This window comes from Pan troglodytes, chromosome 12 (genome assembly GCF_028858775.2).
Source record: "Pan troglodytes isolate AG18354 chromosome 12, NHGRI_mPanTro3-v2.0_pri, whole genome shotgun sequence".
In the NCBI taxonomy this organism is placed as follows: Eukaryota; Metazoa; Chordata; class Mammalia; order Primates; family Hominidae; genus Pan; species Pan troglodytes.
Window position 1 is genome coordinate 83,376,675 of NC_072410.2, and position 19,538 is coordinate 83,396,212.

At 36.8% G+C, this 19,538-nt stretch overlaps 1 protein-coding gene and 1 pseudogene across 13 annotated transcripts in view; both read left to right on the forward strand.

The window, feature by feature from the left end:
• Positions 1-19,538, forward strand: part of MAP4K3 (mitogen-activated protein kinase kinase kinase kinase 3) — a 187,367-nt gene that overhangs the window by 33,615 nt on the left and 134,214 nt on the right. The gene's annotated exons all lie outside the window — the stretch shown is intronic.
• On the forward strand, positions 9,542-9,638 carry LOC112208222 (U6 spliceosomal RNA; annotated as a pseudogene).

A 19,538-nucleotide genomic window follows, 5' to 3' on the forward strand; every position in this document is an offset into this window, starting at 1 on the left:
CCACACTGCCACTGTGGGTGGATGGGGGACGTTGGCAATTCAAGATTGCCTTTCCTTCAGTGCCTCTTTCAGTGATATCTTCAGTGCCTCTTTCAGACATCTTCAGTGCCTCTTTCAGTGATATGAAGTTAAAACCAGGTACTTTGAGTGCACACCTGAGTTTTGGTTCTTATAAAGGTGCTTTTTTGTGTGTGGATAGTTGCTAAATTTGGTGTTCCTGCTGGGTGTCAGTGGGTGGAGTCCTGTTCGGCCCTCTTGCTCTGCCCCTATCTTGAGAAGTATTCTTTTCATTTTTCTGAAAGCGTTTGTGTAAAATATTTTCTTCCTTCTGTGTTTGGTGGAATTTATCAGCAAAGCCATCTGGGTTTGGAGGCTTTATTATTGGGCATTTTAAACTATAGATTGAGTTTCTTTTAGAAATATAGGGCTATTTAGTTTATTTCTTTAATGAGATTTGGTAGTTTGTGTCTTTCAAAGAACGTATTCATTTCATCCAAGTTGAAATTTAATGGCATAAAATTATTTATAATATTTTCTCATTATCCTTTTAATATGTGTACAATCTGTAGTGATGTCATGTCTCTACTTCCCAGCACTGGTAAATTTGTGTCTTCTCCCTTTTTTTTTCTTTCTTTTTTCTTTTTGGCCTGTCTTTTTTTCTGAATGGTTTGGCTAGAAGTTTATCTTCTTAGAGGTAACAGAGCCTTAATTTTATTGATTTTTCTCAAAGACCCAATTTTTGGTTTAATGGATTTTTCTGTATTGTTTTTCTTTTCTATTTAATTGAGGTACACTCTGATCTTATTTTCTTTCTTCTGCTTACTTGAGGTTCATTGGCCATTTGCTTTACTTTAGTTTCTTAAGGAGGAAACTGAAGTCACTGATTTCCTGTTTCCTTTCTTTTTTTCCTTATATGAGCATTTGTTGCTGTGTTTCTTTTAGCTGTGTATCACAAATTTTGATATATTTCTCTTTATAAGCAATTTGATTATGATATGTCTTAATGTAGCTTTCTGCTCATTTCTCTTGCTGGGAGTTCATGAAGGTTCTTGGAGGTGTAGGTTTATGGTTTTCTTCAAAACTGGAAAAAATTTGGCAATTAATCAAAAAAATTTTGCTCTTTACCTGTTTCTTAGTCTACTTGAAGTTATCCCACAACTAACTGATGCTCTCTGTTCATTTTTTCCAGACAGAGAAAAGACTGTAGTTTCTATTACCGCTTTCTTCAAGTTCACTAATCTTTTCTGGTGTCTGATCTGCTGTTATTCTATCCATTGTAGTTGAATCTCAGTTATTTTAGTTTTCATGTATTAATATGATTTGGGTTTTTTTCGTAGTCCGTGTTTCTATTTAACTGGCTTAGTCTTCACTTCTTGCACATATGTAATGTAGTTATCATAGCTAGTTTAATGTTTCTGTCTACTAATTCTGTTTTTGAATCTGTCTTATTGATTTTTCTTCTTACCTTATAGGTTGTATTTTCTTACTTTTTTACATGATTATTAATTTCTATTGTATTTCAGACATTGTGAATTCTACTTTGTGCCCTGGATATTTTTGTATTCCTGTTAGTATTCTAGGGCTTTTTTCTGTGGTGCAGTGAAATTACTTCAGAAACAGATTCTTGTATTTATTTGTTTTTTCTGAGACAGGGTCACACTCCTGTCACCCAGGCCGGAGTGCAGTATTGCCATCTTGGCTCACTGTAGCCTCAACCTCTCCTGCTCAAGCGAAATGCCCACCTAAGCTCCCCAAGCAGCTGAGACTACAGGCACGGGCCACCATGCCTGGCTTTTTTTTTTTTTTTGTATTTTCTTGTAGAGATGGGTTTCGCCGTGTCACCCAGGCTGGTCTCAAACTCCTCAGCTCAAGCGCTCCACTTGCCTGGGCCTCCCAAAGTGCTAGGATTACAGGCATGAACCACAGCGCCTGGCCTTGCAGGTATTATTTCGAAGCTCAGTTAGGTGGGAACAGAGCAGCTGGTAGCCTACAGCTAATTTTCCCCAATACTAAGACAGTATTCTTCTGAGTATTCTACCTGGTGTCTCTTAAATTATGAAGTTTTCCAGTCTGGCCGATGAGAGCATGAACTATTCCCAAGCCTTAGAAATCTTTGGTAATTGTTCTCTCTCTTCCTTTCTGGTGGCTCTGCTCTAGGCCTTGTGTGTTTCCTCACAAGGATATGGGGATTGGTATTGAGCTGAAATTTTGAGATGAAGATGGGACACCCCCCTCCCCTTCCTGTCTGTATAGTTGTCTCTGTTTTGGTACTCTGTCCTACGAATTCTAGCTTTCTTCATTTTCCTGTATTCTTAGCTTCATCATCTCAACTTAGGGTGACCATCAGGCTCCATCTGGGTTCCCTTGCCCTGCACTGAGGCCTGGAAACTGTCTCTAGAATATAAGCCGGGACAATTGTAAAACTCTGTAGGATTTTATTTTTCTTTTTTAAGGAATCACTGTAGCACACTACAGTGATTCTTGTATTTATTTGTTTTTTTCTGAGACAGGGTCACACTCCTGTCTCAGAACTAACCGATATTTCATGTCTAAAGACTAAGTGTTATATGTTTTGTTCATTTTTAAAGCTTTTTTTTTAGGTGAAAGGGATAGCTGCTTTCTGCTACTGTATTTTGGCCAGATACGTTTCTTTTGGAAGCTGAAAATTACTGTATTACTCATTAGTTAAAGAGGAAATTACAGTGAAAATTATACAATATCTATTTTGATGAAAAACGATTAAAGCTATAGATATAAATAAAGCAGGACTTCCAGTCATAATTTATAATAATAAGCAGGACTTCCAGTCATAATTTATAATAATAAATTCACTTATTAAAAAATAAAAAATAAAATGATTATGAACACCAAGGAATTAAAAAAAGAGCAGAGTAAACTCATAGGCACTGGAAATGTAAATAATAAGGAGGAACAGGAACTAAATGAAGGGGAAGAAAGAGAGGGGGGATTAATAAAACCTAAGCTCAACATTTGAAAAGATATGTAAAAAAGAGAAACCTGGTAAGAACACCCAAGAAATAAAAGAGAAGGCATAAATATTATTTGTTAATTATTGTTGCAAATATAAAGAGCATACCTAGTAATTTAGCAGTACTTTAAAATATTATGAGCAACTTATGCTAATAAATGTGAAAGCTTCGATGCATGGATGGTAGAGTCAAGACTGGAGACTGTAGTATTCCAGAGAAGAGATTATTGTGGCCTGAACTCTAGGGCACTAGTAATAGAAACAGAGAAGTTAAAAACATACAATAGACATTTATAATTCTGTGAATGGAGGGATGGGGAGGGTTAAGGTGTTGGGTTATAGCGTTCTCCCTTGGGCAGTTGCAAGATGTTGGGTGGTATCACTACACCTAAGGTATAGCAGGGTTTTTGGGGGGATTAATTTGAGGTACATGGATGTCGGTAGCATTGTCTAGTTGGTTATATGGGTCTGAGCTTACTGAAGTCTGGGGAAATTGTCTTATAAACTTACCAGCTTGTTTTTCTTTTTGTGAACATGCCTTTAAATGTTTCCAGAAATATAAAATATCCTCTTTTTAAACCACATTAAACCCTCCCCCATATAAATATTATGTACCTGGCTAGATCTTAGTTAGATATGAGAACAAAGATCCTACTTACAGCAGTCTCTTGTAATAAACACTAAAATGTATGCTTGTAACAGGAGCCCTTAACTTTTTGGCATAGTTTCTATGTAAGAACTCAGATTTCTCTGAGTGATATGGCTGTGACTTAGATTCTGATTCTCTAAAAGTCATTGCCAGGCTTGTCTGACCCTGCTGCTAGGTAGCTAGGCAGTCTTCACTAAAATATCGCCTCAAATCCTTGCATTTAACTACTTAAGTTCCTAAAATACTTGAAAATCAGCTGTACTCATTTATGTGACTGAGGTGCTACATGTAGACTTTTGTCTTCCTCTTGGCTTGAACAAAACTCCAGGTCACCTCAAAGATGGAAATGAGATGGTTCCCATGTGTTTTTATTTTGTTAAAGAGATGTGATGTATATTGGAAATGGCCTTTCCTCTGAGGCTTTCATTCTTTGACTGGATTGAAGGCTGCTGCGCACTACCTTAAGCCTACCAGTTTTAGCATAATCCTAGCCTGACCTGCACTGAACTGGCTGTTATTAAAAACCTTGTCTGTGTCATCTGAAGTATTTACTGCCTGTCACAAGTGGTACTCTTCTTGCAGGCTTCTTAGTGACATTATAAAGTACAACTATAGCTTGAACAAGGTAAACAATGTGGCTTTTTGTTACATAGTACAACATACGTTTTCAAAGCATAGTACATTCTTTAGTTTTAATTGATAGATTGGAAATTTCATATGAGCAGGTTGATAAGTGTGATTGCATTTGTGATGTTTATGTTTCACAGAATTCTTCTTTTTTTTTTTTTTTAACGAGACAGAGTCTTGCTTTGTCTCAGGCTGGAGTGCAATGGCATGATCTCAGCTCACTGCAGCTTCCACCTCCTGGGTTCAAGCGATTCTCCTGCCTCAGCCTCCCGAGTAGCTGGAGCTATAGGTGTGCACCACCACACCTGGCTAATTTTCATATTTTTTGGTAGTGACAGGGTTTCGCCATGTTGGCCAGGCTGGTCTCGAACTCTTGACCTCAAGTGATCCACCCACCTCAGCCTCCCAAAGTGCTGGGATTATAGGCATGAGCCACCATGCCTGGCCAATTATTATCATCATTATTATTATTTTAATTATTCCTGAAACCATCAAAGGAAAGGCTTACACCATGGCTTAGTAAATTTTTGGGGCCAAATATTAACCATGCCACCAATTTCTTATCTTTTTATTTCAAATTTAATTTATAATTTTAATAAAGAATGCGTTTATTTACGTTTCAAAATGCAAAGTGCTATTTTAAAAAGTATCCCCTGAGAAGTCTTGTTTCCCACCCATCCCCATGTGTCCCTTCTCCTTAGTTCATTTTATATATTACTAACTGTATTTTTATTAATTTTTGTTAATTTCTGTTTATTCCTTTAGACTTTATGCAAAAGGCTAATTCACACTAATACTTTGCACCCTGGTTTCTTTATTTTTATTCCATGGAGCTCTCTCGTTATATCAGTCAGTATATAAAGACCTTCCTTATCTTTTTTTTTCTTTTTTTACTATATAGTATTCGTTTGTTGGTATATGCTGTAGTTAATTCAGCCAGTCCTTTTGCACTTGAATTTGTTCAGTCTTTTGCTATTACAGGCAATTTCATAGTGATTAAGCTTGTACATGTGTATTTCTTATGTATGTAGGTTTCGTGATGGTTTCGTTTCCTAGAAGGGTGTTTGCTAGGTGAAAGGGTACATGCATCTGTAATTTTGATTGATATTATTGGATTCCCTGTATATATATCTTGCATTTTGCATTTCAGCAGCAATATATGAGGGTCCTTGGAATGCCCCCCCTTTCCCTACAGCTTGACAAGTGGTTGGACTTAAATCAGATTTTGCCAATCTGATAAGAAACACTATCTCACTGTATGTTTTTTGTTTGCATTTCTGTTTTCAGCTTATCATATATTCAAGGGCCATTTGTATTTCTTTTCTTTTTCACATACTTGTCCATTTTTTCATTGGATTATCTCCTCTGTTTCTAAGAATTCTTTATATGGGTGTATTTCCGGACTTTGTATTTTGTCCTACTGGTCTGTCTGTTCATTTGCCACTCGTATACTTTTAGTTCTTGAGGCCATATAAAGTTATATTGTTAGAGCTGTTTTCTCATTGCTCTTCATTTTCAGAGTTTTCCTGGCAATTACTGCTTGTTTATTTTTCAATAAGATCTTTAGAATCAGCCTTTCTAGTTCCTGGAGGAAAAAAATTGATACTTTTATTGGGTTTGTATGAATTTTAATACCTTAAGAAGAGTTGATACCTTTATGATGTTTAGCCTCTCTAAGAATATGATTATAACTTTCTCTTCATTCAATTCTACTTTCATTTCTTTAAAGGTTTTTGAAGTTTTCTTTAAGTTTGCACATTTGTGATTAAGTGAAAATATACAAATATTTTATTTAGTTGCTATTGGAAATGAAGTCTTTATTTTTGCTGTTGTTTGTATTATAATATGTTGTATATATGAAGATTATTGATCTTTGTATATTCTTTTTATAGGTTACTATCTTACTGAATTCTCTTATGTTTGTAGTCACTAATTCTTAATATTGTTTTAAAGCACATTTTATGGAGTTGGTGAGTACTATATAGGATTTTTTTTTAGTACCAAAGTCTTGGTTGAGAGACATTACACTATCCATTTTTACTGGTTTAGATATGTAGCATGATGAACCTCAGCAAGTTTAAAAAGAATCATTTCTTTATTTTGACTTGAAATTTCAAGTTTTTAAATTGATGAAAAGTTGTCATTTATTGTGGCAGGGGTGATGTGAAATCCAGCCATTTATTGGTATGTGTTACAACTTAGCTAAGTCCAGTAATAGTCAGTACATACTACTAAATGATTCAAAAGCAAATGGTCTTTTAGATCAAGTAATAGATCTCTTAAATTGAGATGTATTTACCTTAGATAGTAAGAATGACTCTTTGGTCTCTTATAAGAGGTGAAGAGAGATGCTGTTTCTGGGCTAGTATTTTTGCTAAAATTGTTTTATGAAAAACTTTCATAAGTTAAAAATTTGGGGCTTGAAGTTAAAGCACGTTGTCTTGAGTAAAAGATATTGATAGAAGTTCAGAAATGTAAACTGAATTGTCTTTTATCTTATTTTACCTAAGTGGACTATGGAATATTAAGCTATTGGTATACAAATACTTGTAGGCCGGGTGCAGTGGCTCACCTATAATCCCAACACTTCATGAGGTCGAGGTGGGAGGATCACTTGAGGTCAGGAGTTTGAGACCAGCCTGGGCAACATCGTGAGACCCCATTTCTACATTAAAAAATTTAAAAATTAGCCAGGTGTGGTGGTGCATGCCTGTAGTTCCAACTGCTCCAGAGTCCGAGGCAGGAAGATTGTTTGAGCCCAGGAGTTAAGAGGCTGCAGTGAGCTATGATGATGCCACTACATTCCAGCTGGTGCAACAGAGTGAGATCTTGTCTCAAAACAAACAGACAAACAAAAAACCCCAAAAACCAAACCTGTATTTCCCTTCCCCTTTTCCTGATATTTTAATATTTAAGTATACATATATTCTACATAATGAACACTGTATCTATCATCCTGAACTTTTTAACAGCTCTAGTCTTTTGTATAGTGAAGCTTTCAGGCTTTAAATAAAGTATACATATCAAAATATTTTGAAGAGTAATTGAAATCTCAGTTTCTCCCCCTCCTTTTAACTAAACAGATGGAAAGAATTATTTGATAGTGTTTTCCAGAGCCCTTTATAATGTAGCATATTTGAGTGTCTGATTCTTTGAATAATGAGTGTGAGAAAATTGAAAATTGAAATGTAGAGGGCTATAGTAGGTTTTAGTAAACAAAGTTTTGTTATGTCACAGTAAATGGTAATGGATAAATAGGATAACAGGAGTGTCTTATATTTGGGAAATTACATTCATCCCAAAAGAACAAAAGCAGTAAGCAGGAAGACAAATTAGCTAACCCTAATAGTGAGAAAGGGAGCTGATGGTTTAGCCTCATGAGGTCAAATTATGTAATTTCTCTATTGTATAACAGAAGAGTTTCAGAAGCATTCCATTTTCTTTTTCAGATTAAAAAGCCAGCATTATCAGATAGTGGAAAAGCTTATTAATACTTGCTGTGTAGCCTGAATAAAACCATTATTTTAAAAATGTGTGTGTGTGTGTGTGTGTGTGTGTGTGTGTGTGTGTGTGTGTACGTGCATGTAGGTTGTTTGGTAAAATCCACTTTTTATGTACTTACTTAGATTTGTCAGCAGCAAGCTATGTTGCTAAATTTCTTTGGTAATTTTTATACAACAGAGCCCTTTGTAGGTGGGTTTATTGCACATTACAATATTAGTACTTCATTATGTGTTGGTGTTATTTCTTGAGTGGGAACAATGACATCCATCTCTTTTTTTTAAGTAAACTGGATATTAGAATGCTGGAAGGTTGTTTAATTTCATCAGTGTATATCTGAACTAGTATTTTATCTGGTCTTAAAAATAATTGCTGTCATAGTGGAATCATTCTTTTGTTCCATTTTTGTTTCAGATGTTAAGAGTTACATTGTGATTTTCCTATTTCTGGAAGAATAATTAGAGTCTGATGGATTCAAATTCCTTCTGATGCACAGGAAAGCCCCTTTCCAGGCCAGTCTCAAGAAACTTTGGGAGGAGGATATAGCACTGACAAAGGGTGATAGAAACTAGTTATTATCAAAGATCTAGTTGCTGCCAGGCCTTTTTCTGTTTAGTCGTATCCTTGGCATCATAACCACATTCTGCCTATCTTATTCCCTGAAGTTGCCCTCTTCGTTTCTCCATAATCTGGTGTTACATTTCTTTCTCCTGTCCGTCTGGCCAAGCTGTTTTATAACTTATTTGTGAATATGCTGTTTTGATACTTGGCTGACTGAGTGAGCTCAGGTCCGTCTCTGTGGAGAGGAATGGCCCTCCTCCACTATCACCCCTTCCTTTGAGGACTGTTCTAGACACCTCTGGATTAAAAGCACAACAGAAAACATAGCTATTTATTCTTGGAAATAATTACCTAAGCAAAAAATAATGTGGCTCTTGTGAGTTTTTGTTCTGGAGAACCACAATCTAGAAAACCTGGGATAAAGTAGAATTTTTAACCATTTCTCTCCATTCCCATTAAATGACCTTAGTTCAAGCTGTCCTCATTTCAGGCTTGCTGTAGTGCAACGTGTCCTTAGAAGTTGTTCTGCCTTTCCCTGGCTCCTCCTTTATGTTTCTCCCAAGATTACTATAATGCAATTGAAGTAAATGTCCAGCAGTAACAGAAGCAAATGAGATGTTGTTGAAGGGTATTGGGAACAGGTGAAAAGTGAAAACAGTGGTATTCATATTGGCCATTCTCTCGTAGTAGGCAGATTTTTAGCAAGAGGAGTAATGGTAGAAAAATTTTTATAAAGTATAACAAAAGTTTCTAATATTGCTAGGTGTGCTTTGTAAGAGTAATGTTCAAAGCCTTGATGGAGCTTAGTTATAAATAAATTTAATTTACTTTGAAATTTTGTGTCATGAAAAAGCATATGTATGTCCTTCTCATTTCACTGATTTTAATGAAAGATATACAACTGACCCTTGAACAACACAGGCTTGAACTTGAACTACACATGTCCACATATGCAGATTTTTTTAAACCAAACTCAGTATTTGTGTAATGTGAAACCCATATATATATGGCTGACTTTTCATATACACAGGTTCTGCAGGGGCTGCTATGGGACTTGAGCAAGTGTGGATTTTGGTACACTCAAGGGTCCTGGAACCAGTCTCCTGCATAAAAGGTCAATTGCAGATCCAGCCCTCAAATAATAGGCACGAATTCTAGAAATTGGTTCATTCACCCCAGATTTAAACATAAGTGATCTTAAAAAATGAAGTTTGTTGCTCGCTTTGGGAGCACATATACTAAAATTGGAGTGATACAGAGAAGATTAGCATGGGCCCTGCGCAAAAAATATTTTAAAAAATTAAAATTTTTAAAAATGAAGTTTGCTATACATAGCTTTTTTAAAAAAATGGATGGATTGTAATGACTACAGGTAAAAACGGGATTCTGAAATGGATAGGTTCTAAGTTTTATGACTGATACATTTGAAAAGTATATTCTCTTGTAAGATGGAAATTATCTTAAGTAAAAGGCTTCTAAGGAGATAGATTTTATTGGGTAGAATATGTTGTGTTTTTATAATATACTTAATCAGGACTACCATCAGCTGTGTAAACATTCTGTTTATTTTACACATTTGCCACCAGTTTGTACATTTTTGTGTTTCATTCTCTACATTCACAGGTGAAGTCCTCAGTAATTTAATGAAAACATTTTCTAATGAGCTCACTTAATCAGTTTCTCCAACTCAAAACAAATTGGAGGTAGGGATGCTGTACACACAGTCAGTAAGAAATAACCACTAACAGCCTGATGAGAGAGAAGGAGAAAACCAAAATGCCTCAAATTAAGTAAGCAGAACAGTCCAGATTTACTTAGAGAAGTGGTTCTTAACCTTATGGACACCTGGCTTAGTCCCCTTTATGCTGGTATAATGGAATACCTGAGACTGGGTAATTTATAAAGATCAAAGATTTATTTGGCTCACAGTTTTGGAGGCTGGAAAGTCCAAGAGCATGGCGATGGCATCCAGTTAGGGTCTTTGTACTGTGTCATCCCATGGCAGAAAGTGGAAGAGTAAGGGCGAAAGATTAAGAGAGCAGAAGGGAGCCAAACTCACTTTTATAACCAACTCAGTCTCAAGATAAACAACCTACTTCCTCAGAAATGACATTAATTCATTCTCTGGCGTCATGACCCCATCACCCCACCTGCCAATACTATTACATTGGGGATTCAGTTTCCAACACATAAGCTTTGAGGGAGCCATTCAGACCATAGTGACACCTAATGGAGTCTGTAAACATTTTTCTCAGCAAGAAGTATAAAACATATATCAGTTTGTATTCAGTGTCAGGAATTCTTGGGCTCACTGAAGCCCAGCCTTGGGCCCCAGGCTAAAAACATGATTTAGTATAGGGGCAAATAGCTTTATGTGTCTAATTTAAGAGCGTCACTTTGGGATGCTTTATAGATAATTTATATAATAGGCAATATTGAGTTAGCAGAAAATGTTAAATTTTGTATCACATGCTTAATAAACATACAATGTTTCTTTTTTGAATTAAAAAATATGCATTTTTCACTTAACATTTATCCCATTATCTGGAAAACTTAGTCTTCATTCCCCAGGGATACTGGTTAGAGAAGTGATATTCTGCATTTGCATTAAATAAGCTTCACTGTAATTTTTTTTTTTTTTTTTTTTTTTTTTTTTTTTTTTTTTTTGAGTAGGAGTGTCGTTCTGTTGCCAGGCTGGAGTGGAGTGGTGCAATCTCTGCTCACTGCAACCTCCACCTCCCAGGTTCAAGTGATTCTCCTACCACAGCCTCCCGAGTAGCTGGGACTACAGGCGCGCACTACCTACCATGCCCAGCTAATGTTTGTGTTTTTAGTAGAGATGGAGTTTCACCGTGTTGGCCAGGATGGTCTCCATCTCTTGACCTCGTGATCTGCCTGCCTCGGCCTCCCAAAGTGCTAGGATTACAGATGTGAGCCACCGCGCCTGGCCCATTTTCACATTTTAATCAGTGATGTCCAGGAGACTTTTTGTACCAGCGAGATTACGAGCATCTCTTCCCAACTCCATGTGCAGAAATGCCAGGTTGGTAGGTTGTGATCTGCCTTGGTGGGAGTGTTTACACCACGAAAATGTTAGAAATCAATGCTCATTCTGCCTTCATTCCCCCAAGCTGTTTTTTTAGACATTTACCAGCACACAACTGATTTTAATTACTCATTCAGCAAACATATTTTGAGCACCTGTTGTCTTCCAGGCACTGTTCAAAGTGCCAAGGATATAGTAGTGAATAGACAGTGTTTACTTAAGTGAATGTATTTTTCTAAATCCTAAATTTTCTATTAAATTGGGGAGCTTTTAGGGGTCCTTAGTCAAATAATGGTGGGAGATGAAGAGTCAAACAAAAGTAAATGGTTTTCTTTGCCACAGAACTTTCAGAATCTTTTAATGTGCTGGTGTGCACAGTTGATCTCTAGGAGGAGAGTATAGTATGTATTATTTGTTTTTTTTTTTTTGAGACGGAGTCTTGCTCTGTCGCCCAGGCTGGAGTGCAGTGGCACAATCTCGGCTCACTGCAAACTCTGCCGCCTGGGTTCAAGCCATTCTCCTGCCTCAGCCTCCCGAGTAGCTGAGACTACAGGCACCCGCCACCATGCCCAGCTAATTTTTTTGTATTTTTTTAGTGGAGACGGGGTTTCACTGTGTTAGCCAGGATGGTCTTGATCTCCTGACCTCGTGATCCACCTGCCTTGGCCTCCCAAAGTGCTGGGATTACAGGCTTGAGCCACCGCGCCCGGCCTATAGTATGTATTATTTGTAATACTTAACCAATAACTCTTTTTTTTCCAGAATATATTTAACACGTTTCAGAAGTACTATTCTGCTGCTCCAGGCAGTCATATTGCAGATGTTAGAAATTGGTGAATAAGGTCATTACTCAAGAGACGTATGTCGGTCAGAATATGGGCAGGATTTCTGAAGACAGACTTTCCCATCATGTTTATAGGGCGATTGATTTTTAGGTTGTGGATTGAGTTACTTTATTGATGTTTTCCTGAACTATCCTGTTGTATTTTCATTTCCAGTATTTTTTTTTGTAAATTTTTATGTAAGGCACTGCTCTACTTATATGTTGTTAATCTTAGAAAAGTGCTTTTTCTTCTGATCTCCAGTTTCTGATTTGGGGACACTTAATGATATACGTACATGAATTTCTGCCACCACTTACTCCCTGTTGCTAGACTTTTTCTCAGCCCTAGGCATCCCTTCCTCCAGTGCCTCTTGCTGAAATGGGAGTCTCTTAAACCCCATTCATCTGCCATTTCACGCTTATTAGACTATGGTGTTTCTCAAGTGTGATTGATAGGCTATTGATTGAATCAGTCACTTGAGTGGTATTAAAACCATAGGTTCCTGGGGCTCACCTCAGATCTGCTGATTCAGAGTCTGCGTGGTGTGGAAGCCAAGACTCTGTGATTTAAAGCAGATCTACAAGTGGTTTGTATTGAGTTGTTTAATTTCCATGCTGAGTTGTTTAAATTTCATTTTTTGGTAGGTGTATACAGTATTTCTCAGTGTAGGTGCTACTGGCATTTTGGCCAGGATTATTGTGTGGCAATCTGAAGGCACAACAGGACTTTAAAAATCATTGGATCCTACCTACCAAATACTATTATCATCCCCAGTTATTGAGACAACCCAAAATGTAAATGTCCCTCCACATTTCCAGACACCTCCTTTCCATTTTTATGGGGTTAGTATCCTCAATTAAGAATCACTGTTATATACTACTTTCATTATTTTAGATGTTGATCGTAATAATTTAATATACATACCTAACCTAAGACCCCAAATTATTCACTAACTCTGTCCACTTCGCAAACTGTATAAAGTCTTCAGAGCAATTTAATTGTACTTCCACCTTCCTATTTCCATGGTATTTTGCTCCATATTTGAGTTCTAGTTTTTTAAAAATTGCATAGACATTATTGTTTTTTTACAGTCATCAATGTTTATCTCTACCCAAGATTGGTAGTTTATTTGATACTCCTTGCATTTTAAACTTTCTTTCTGAGTCTTTTTTGATCCTGAAATACATCCTTTAGAAGAATATGTTATTACACATCTTTTGGCGGTGAACCCTTGGTGTTTGTTAGAAAGTGTCTTTATTTTGCCCTATTTTATTGAATAATGTTTTACCTGAGAATATAATTCTAGATTGACTTAACTTTTTTTCAGCACTGCATTTTCTACAGTCTTTCTGGCTTTCTTTTTTCTCTGAAAAGTCTAATTGTTGTTCTTTTGTGGATAATCTGACTCCTTTTCTCTGAGTGCTTTTAAAGATCACTTCTTTTTCTTTAGTTTTTTTGCAGTTTCATGTAGTGTGTCTAGATGTGGATTTCTTGTTTATTTGCTCTCCTTGAGTCTGTGTCTTCTGAATCTGAGGTTTTATGTCTTTTACCCATTCTGGAAAAATTTCAGCCATGGTCTCTTGAAATATTGTTTCTCTCTTCCTTCCTTGTTTAATTAGATGTATATTTTCTTATTCTATTCTTTGTGTCTCTTAATCTCTCATTTTCTATCTCTTGCTCTCTTTGCTGCTTCAGATCTGCCATTTTGTCTAATTTTATGTCTGTGTACACCAGTTAGGTTTTTAATTTCATTTTTTATTTCTAGAAATTCTATTTTGTTCTTTTTATCCTGTCTGCCAAGTCATTTTTGTTAGCCTCTTGTTTCTGACCCATGTATTTATTTATTTCTAGTGTTAACTTTTAAAAAATCTGTCCTATGTATTTAATACCTTCTTTTATTTCTTTAAACTTTTAAAGCATACTTGATTGTAATGTTATGTATCTTTTAATTCCTAAAATTTAACTTCTGTGGATTTGATTTGGTTTTTCATACTTTTTACTGCTCTGGTGGTTTGTTTCCTTTTATGCTTGATAATTTTGTTTTAAGCTCATATCTGCCTAATAATTTTATATGGTAATTTCCTGGAGTATGGGTTGAAGATGTGTTTATCTACAGATAATTTGTTTCTCCCTCTGCCGGGTGCCTTGTGTTACCACCAACCCAGAAACAAATTTATTTCTTGACTTGAGGCTCCTGGCCCTCAAAATCAGTGTAAATTTTAATCCTATGCTCTACTGGGGACAGACTTGTGATTATGGATTTCCAGGGAAGATATTTCGATTCTAGTGAAGGCCTGATTTGAACAAATTGCCTGTTGTGGATAGAGCCCTTTTCCCCAACCTACCTGTGGGGTGTGACTCTTCAAGGGCATTGCTGGTTTTATGCAGTGGTCCCAATTTCACCTTTCACCACATCTAATAAAAATCAAAACTGAAGTCCCTAGATTCCAAGTTTAATCTAAGGTCATGGCTTGAGCTTTTGTTTACAGCTCTGATTTTATTCAGTAAATACATTTAACAGATTTTTTAAAGCTGTTTATGCTACATCTCTTTGTGCCACCTGTGAATTTCTTTGCTTGTGAGTTCAGTGCACGTAAAAGAGTGTTTGTTGTATCTTGTCTGCTATTTCTAGATATTTGTAATGGAAGGATATTTTATATCTAGTCTAACTTATTTCCAAAAGTGAAATCTTGGAAGGTGTTTACGCACATTGGGGTCTGAGCACCTTTGGGCTAGAAATGCTGCTCCTATTGCTTCTATAGTGCAAAGTTGGAATTGGTTACCTGATCTCTTATGCTTTCCCAAACTCAGTGCTACTGTTAAGTTTTATCCATATTATTAGTGTGGTCTGCCAGTTACCATTTAGAAGTGTTATTGATATGGAACAGGTCCATTTTTGAATTCCAAAATTCAGAATTAAACTTTGAAATACAAATTACTGATATGTTGGAACTGTCTGTACTCTTTTATCACTCACGGATTATTTTCCATGTCTATATCCAATTATTATCTGCTAAGTGCATTTTTTGAAAGTTAATGATAGCCTCAATCTGTTTTTAAAAATTTTTTTTTTTTATTAGGACCATGTATTCCTAGAAATGTAGATCTTTAATTATCTGGTTTTAAGAAACAAAGAGCCATTGAAGTTAACTTAAGAAAAGAGAGGCTATTGTAAAGATACATGATACATGGAACTGGAAGCTTGTCAGGAACTCAAGGCAGCTTGGAGATCTGCTCTTTTCTTATGGTCTTGTAATTTTTTCTGTCCATCTGTTGGGTTATTTGCTCTTTATTGATTGTCTCTTCATTGCATCTTTTCTATTTCTTCAAAACTTCACTTTATGCCCAAAGTCCTGCATGCTGTGACACTGGCACATAGCATGGTTTCACAGTGAGTTACATTGCATGGTGGTGCTATTTCTCAATATTTCCAGTTTCAAATATTTTAGAGTTGTGCTGTCTAATGCAGTTATCACTAGCCACGTGTGACTTTTAAAATCAAAATTGAGATTACGTATAGGATCTGTATGCTGATAACTGCAAAGCACTGATGAAAGATATCAATATCTAAATAAACAGAGACACCTGCCAGTAGTGTTCATGGATTGGAAGACTCCACATAGTAAATATGTCAGTTCTTTCCAAATTGATCTATAGATTTAATGTACTTCCAAATAAAAGTCCCAACAGCAGATTTTTTTTTTTAAACAGACAAGCTGACTCAAATTTATATGGAAAGGCAAAGGACCTTTGTTGCCAAAGCAACTTTGAAAAAGAAAAAGTTGGAGGAATCACAAAATTATTGTGATTGTAAATTTAAAATTTACTATAAAACTACAATAATCGGCCGGGCGTGATGGTGGCTCATACCTGTCATCCCAGCACTTTGGGAGGCCAAGGTGGGTAGATCACTTGAGGTCAGGAGTTGGCGATGAGCCTGGCCAACATGGCAGAACTCCATCTGTACTGAAAATACAAAAATTAGCTAGGCGTGGTGACCTGCAGTCCCACCTACTCAAGAGGCTGAGGCAGGAGAATCATTTGAACCCAGAAGGCAGAGGTTGCAGCGAGCTGAGATTGTATCACTGCACTCCAGCCTGGGCAACAGAGTGAGACTCCGTCTCAAAAAAAAAAAAAAAAAAAAAAAAAAACAACAAAAAAAATTACACTAATCAAGACTGTATAGTGTAGGTAAGAGATAAACACACAATCACTAGATCAATATAGATCAACATGGGGTCCAGAAATAGATCCACACAAATATAGCCAATTCATTTTTGACAAAGGTGGAAGTCAGTTCAATGAAAGGAAAATTGACTTTTCCACAAATGATAAGAGTTGGACATATACATGCAAAAAAATGTACCTAAACCTAAACTGTACACCTTACACAAAAATTATCTCAAAATGTATCATGAAACTAAATGTAAAAACATAAAACTTTTAGAAGAAAACACAGGAGAAAATATTTGTGACCTGGAGTTAAGCAAAAAGATCTTGGATGTGATACCAAAAGCACAATTCATAAAAGAAACTATTGATAAATTGGACTTTATCAAAAATAAAAACTTTTGCTCTGTATATTTGTTTGGCAGGGCTGCCATAACAAAATGCCACAGACTGGGTGGCTTCAACAGTAGAAATTTATTTTCTCATAGTTCTGGAGGCTGGAAGTCCAAGGCTAAGGTGCCAGCAGGGTTGGTTTCTCCTGAAGCTTCTCTCCTTGGCTTGCAGGTGGCCTCCTCCTTGGTGCATCTTCACATGGCCTTTTCACTGTGCATGTATATCTCTGGTATCTCTTCCTTTTCTTAAAGGGACATCAGTCTTGTTGGATTAGGGCCAACCCATATAACTTATTTAACCTTAATTACCTCTTCAAATGCCCTTCCTCTGAATATAGTCATGTTCTAAAGTGCTGGGGGTTGGGACTTCAACATATGAATTTGGTAGGGAGCACAATTCAATTCATAAATTCTGCAAAAAACACTGTTAACAAGAATGAAGAATAAGTTACAGACTGGAAGAAAACATTTGGCTGGGTGCAGTGGCTCATGCCTGTAATCCCAGCACTTTGGGAGGCCAAGATGGGTGGATCACCTGACGTCAGGAGTTTGAGACCAGCCTGACCAACATGGTGAAACCTCATCTCTACTAAAAATACAAAAAAATTAGCCGGGTGTGGTGGCAGTTGCTTGTAATCTTAGCTACTTGGGAGGCTGAGGCTGGAGAATCGCTTGAACCCGGGAGGCGGAGGTTGCAATGAGCCAAGATTGTGCCATTGCACCCTAGCCTGGGCGATAAGAGTGAAACTTCGTCTCAAAAAAAAAAAAAAAATTACAAATCATATATCTGACAAAGGACTCATATATAGAATATATATATATGAAGAACGCTCATAACTCAGTAAGAAAATAAATATTCCAGTCAAAACATGGATGAAAGACTGGAAAACAGTTTATCAAAGGATGGCAGGTAAGCACATGAATAGACTAAGAGCATTATTAGTCATTAAGGAAATGCAAACTAAAACCACCATGAAATAGCATTTACATACCTATTAGGATGGCTGAAATAAAAAATACAATGCCAACTCTTGGCAAGGATGTGAAGCAAGTGGAACCCCACCATGCGTTGCTTCTGGGAATGAAAAATGGTACAGTCACTCTAGAAAGTTGGGCAATTTCTTATAAGGTTAAACATATACCTACCATATGATATGACCTAGTCACACTCCTGGGTATTTATCTACCCTGTATACAAATGTGTATAGCAGCTCTTTCCGTATTTGCCAAAAACTGAAAACAACCCAGATACCCTTCAACTGGTAAATGGATGAACTGTGGTAAATCCATGCAGTGGAACCCTACTCAGCAATAAAAAGGAATAAACTAATGATATATGCAACAACTTGGTGAAAGAAGAGTCTAAAGATGTTATATAATGAATGAATTTATATGGCATTCTCAAAAAGAAAAACTGTAGTCATAGAGAACACGTTAGTGTTTCCAGGGTTTAGGGAGGATTATGACTTCCATTGGAGTTTTTGCAGTGATGGAACTTTCTTATTTCCTGATGGTGGTGGTGGTGGTGGTTACATAATCTAATATATGTGTTAAAATTACTAGAACTGTATCTTTAAAAATCCATTTTATTGTCTGGTAGTTAAAAAAATTAAAAACTCCAAATTTTAAATATTTCATTTTGTACACACGTACAATTAAACAAAATTCAGTTTTTCACTTGCACTGGCCACATTTTAAGTGATCAATAGGTACGTGTGGTATGGGGCTAATGTATTGGATATTGCAGATACAGATCATTTCCATCAATGCAGAAAGTTCTTTTGGACAATGCTGGGTTTTCTTTGTTTTGTCGCTGTTGTTGTTCTGAGATGGAGTTTTGCTCTTGTTACCCAGGCTGGAGTGCAGTGGCGCGATCTCAGCTCACTGCAACTTCTGCCTCCCGGGTTCAAGCGATTCTCCTGTCCCAGCCTCCCGAGTAGCTGGGATTACAGGCACATGCCACTGCGCCCAGCTAATTTTTGTTTTTTAGTAGAGATGGTGTTTCATCATATTGGTCAGGCTGGTCTTGAACTCCTGACCTCAGGTGATCCGCCCACCTCGGCCTCCCAAAGTGCTGAGGTTACAGGCATGAGCCACGACGCCCGGCTTGAGCCACCATGCCTGGCCAACAGTGCTGTTTTAAAGCAAGGATCAGCAAATTGTCGATAAAGGGTCAGATAGTAATACTTCAGGCTTTGTGAGCCATATGGCCTCTGTCTTAGCTACTCAACTCTGCCATTGAATTTTTTTTTTTTTTTTTTAGACTGGTCTTACTCTGTTGCCCGGGCTTGAGGACAATGGTGTGATCATAGCTCACTGCAGCCTTGATCTCTTGGGCTCAATTGATCCTCCTCCCACCTCAGCCTCTTGGGTAACTGGGACTATAGGTACATGCTACCAAGACCAAGCCCAGCTAATTTTTGTATTTTTTGTAGAGACAGGGTTTCACCATGTTTCCCAGGCAGGTCTTGAACTCCTGGACTCAAGCGATCTGCCCACTTTTGCCTCGCAAAGTGCTGGAATTACAGACATGAGCCATGTACATGTGGCTATGTACCAGTAAAACTTTTATTTACAAAAATAGACATGTTTGCTGATCCCTATTTTAGAGAATTTGCCCTGTTTCCTATTTTCATGTCAGCTCAGGGTTTATTGGTATATTAACCTTATAATTTATCATCCAAATTTAATAAATGTTTAGTTGTTTAAGAGTGAACACAGGCACTCTTATTGTACCGGTAGAATTATTAATAATTCTACCGGTACAATAGGCATAACC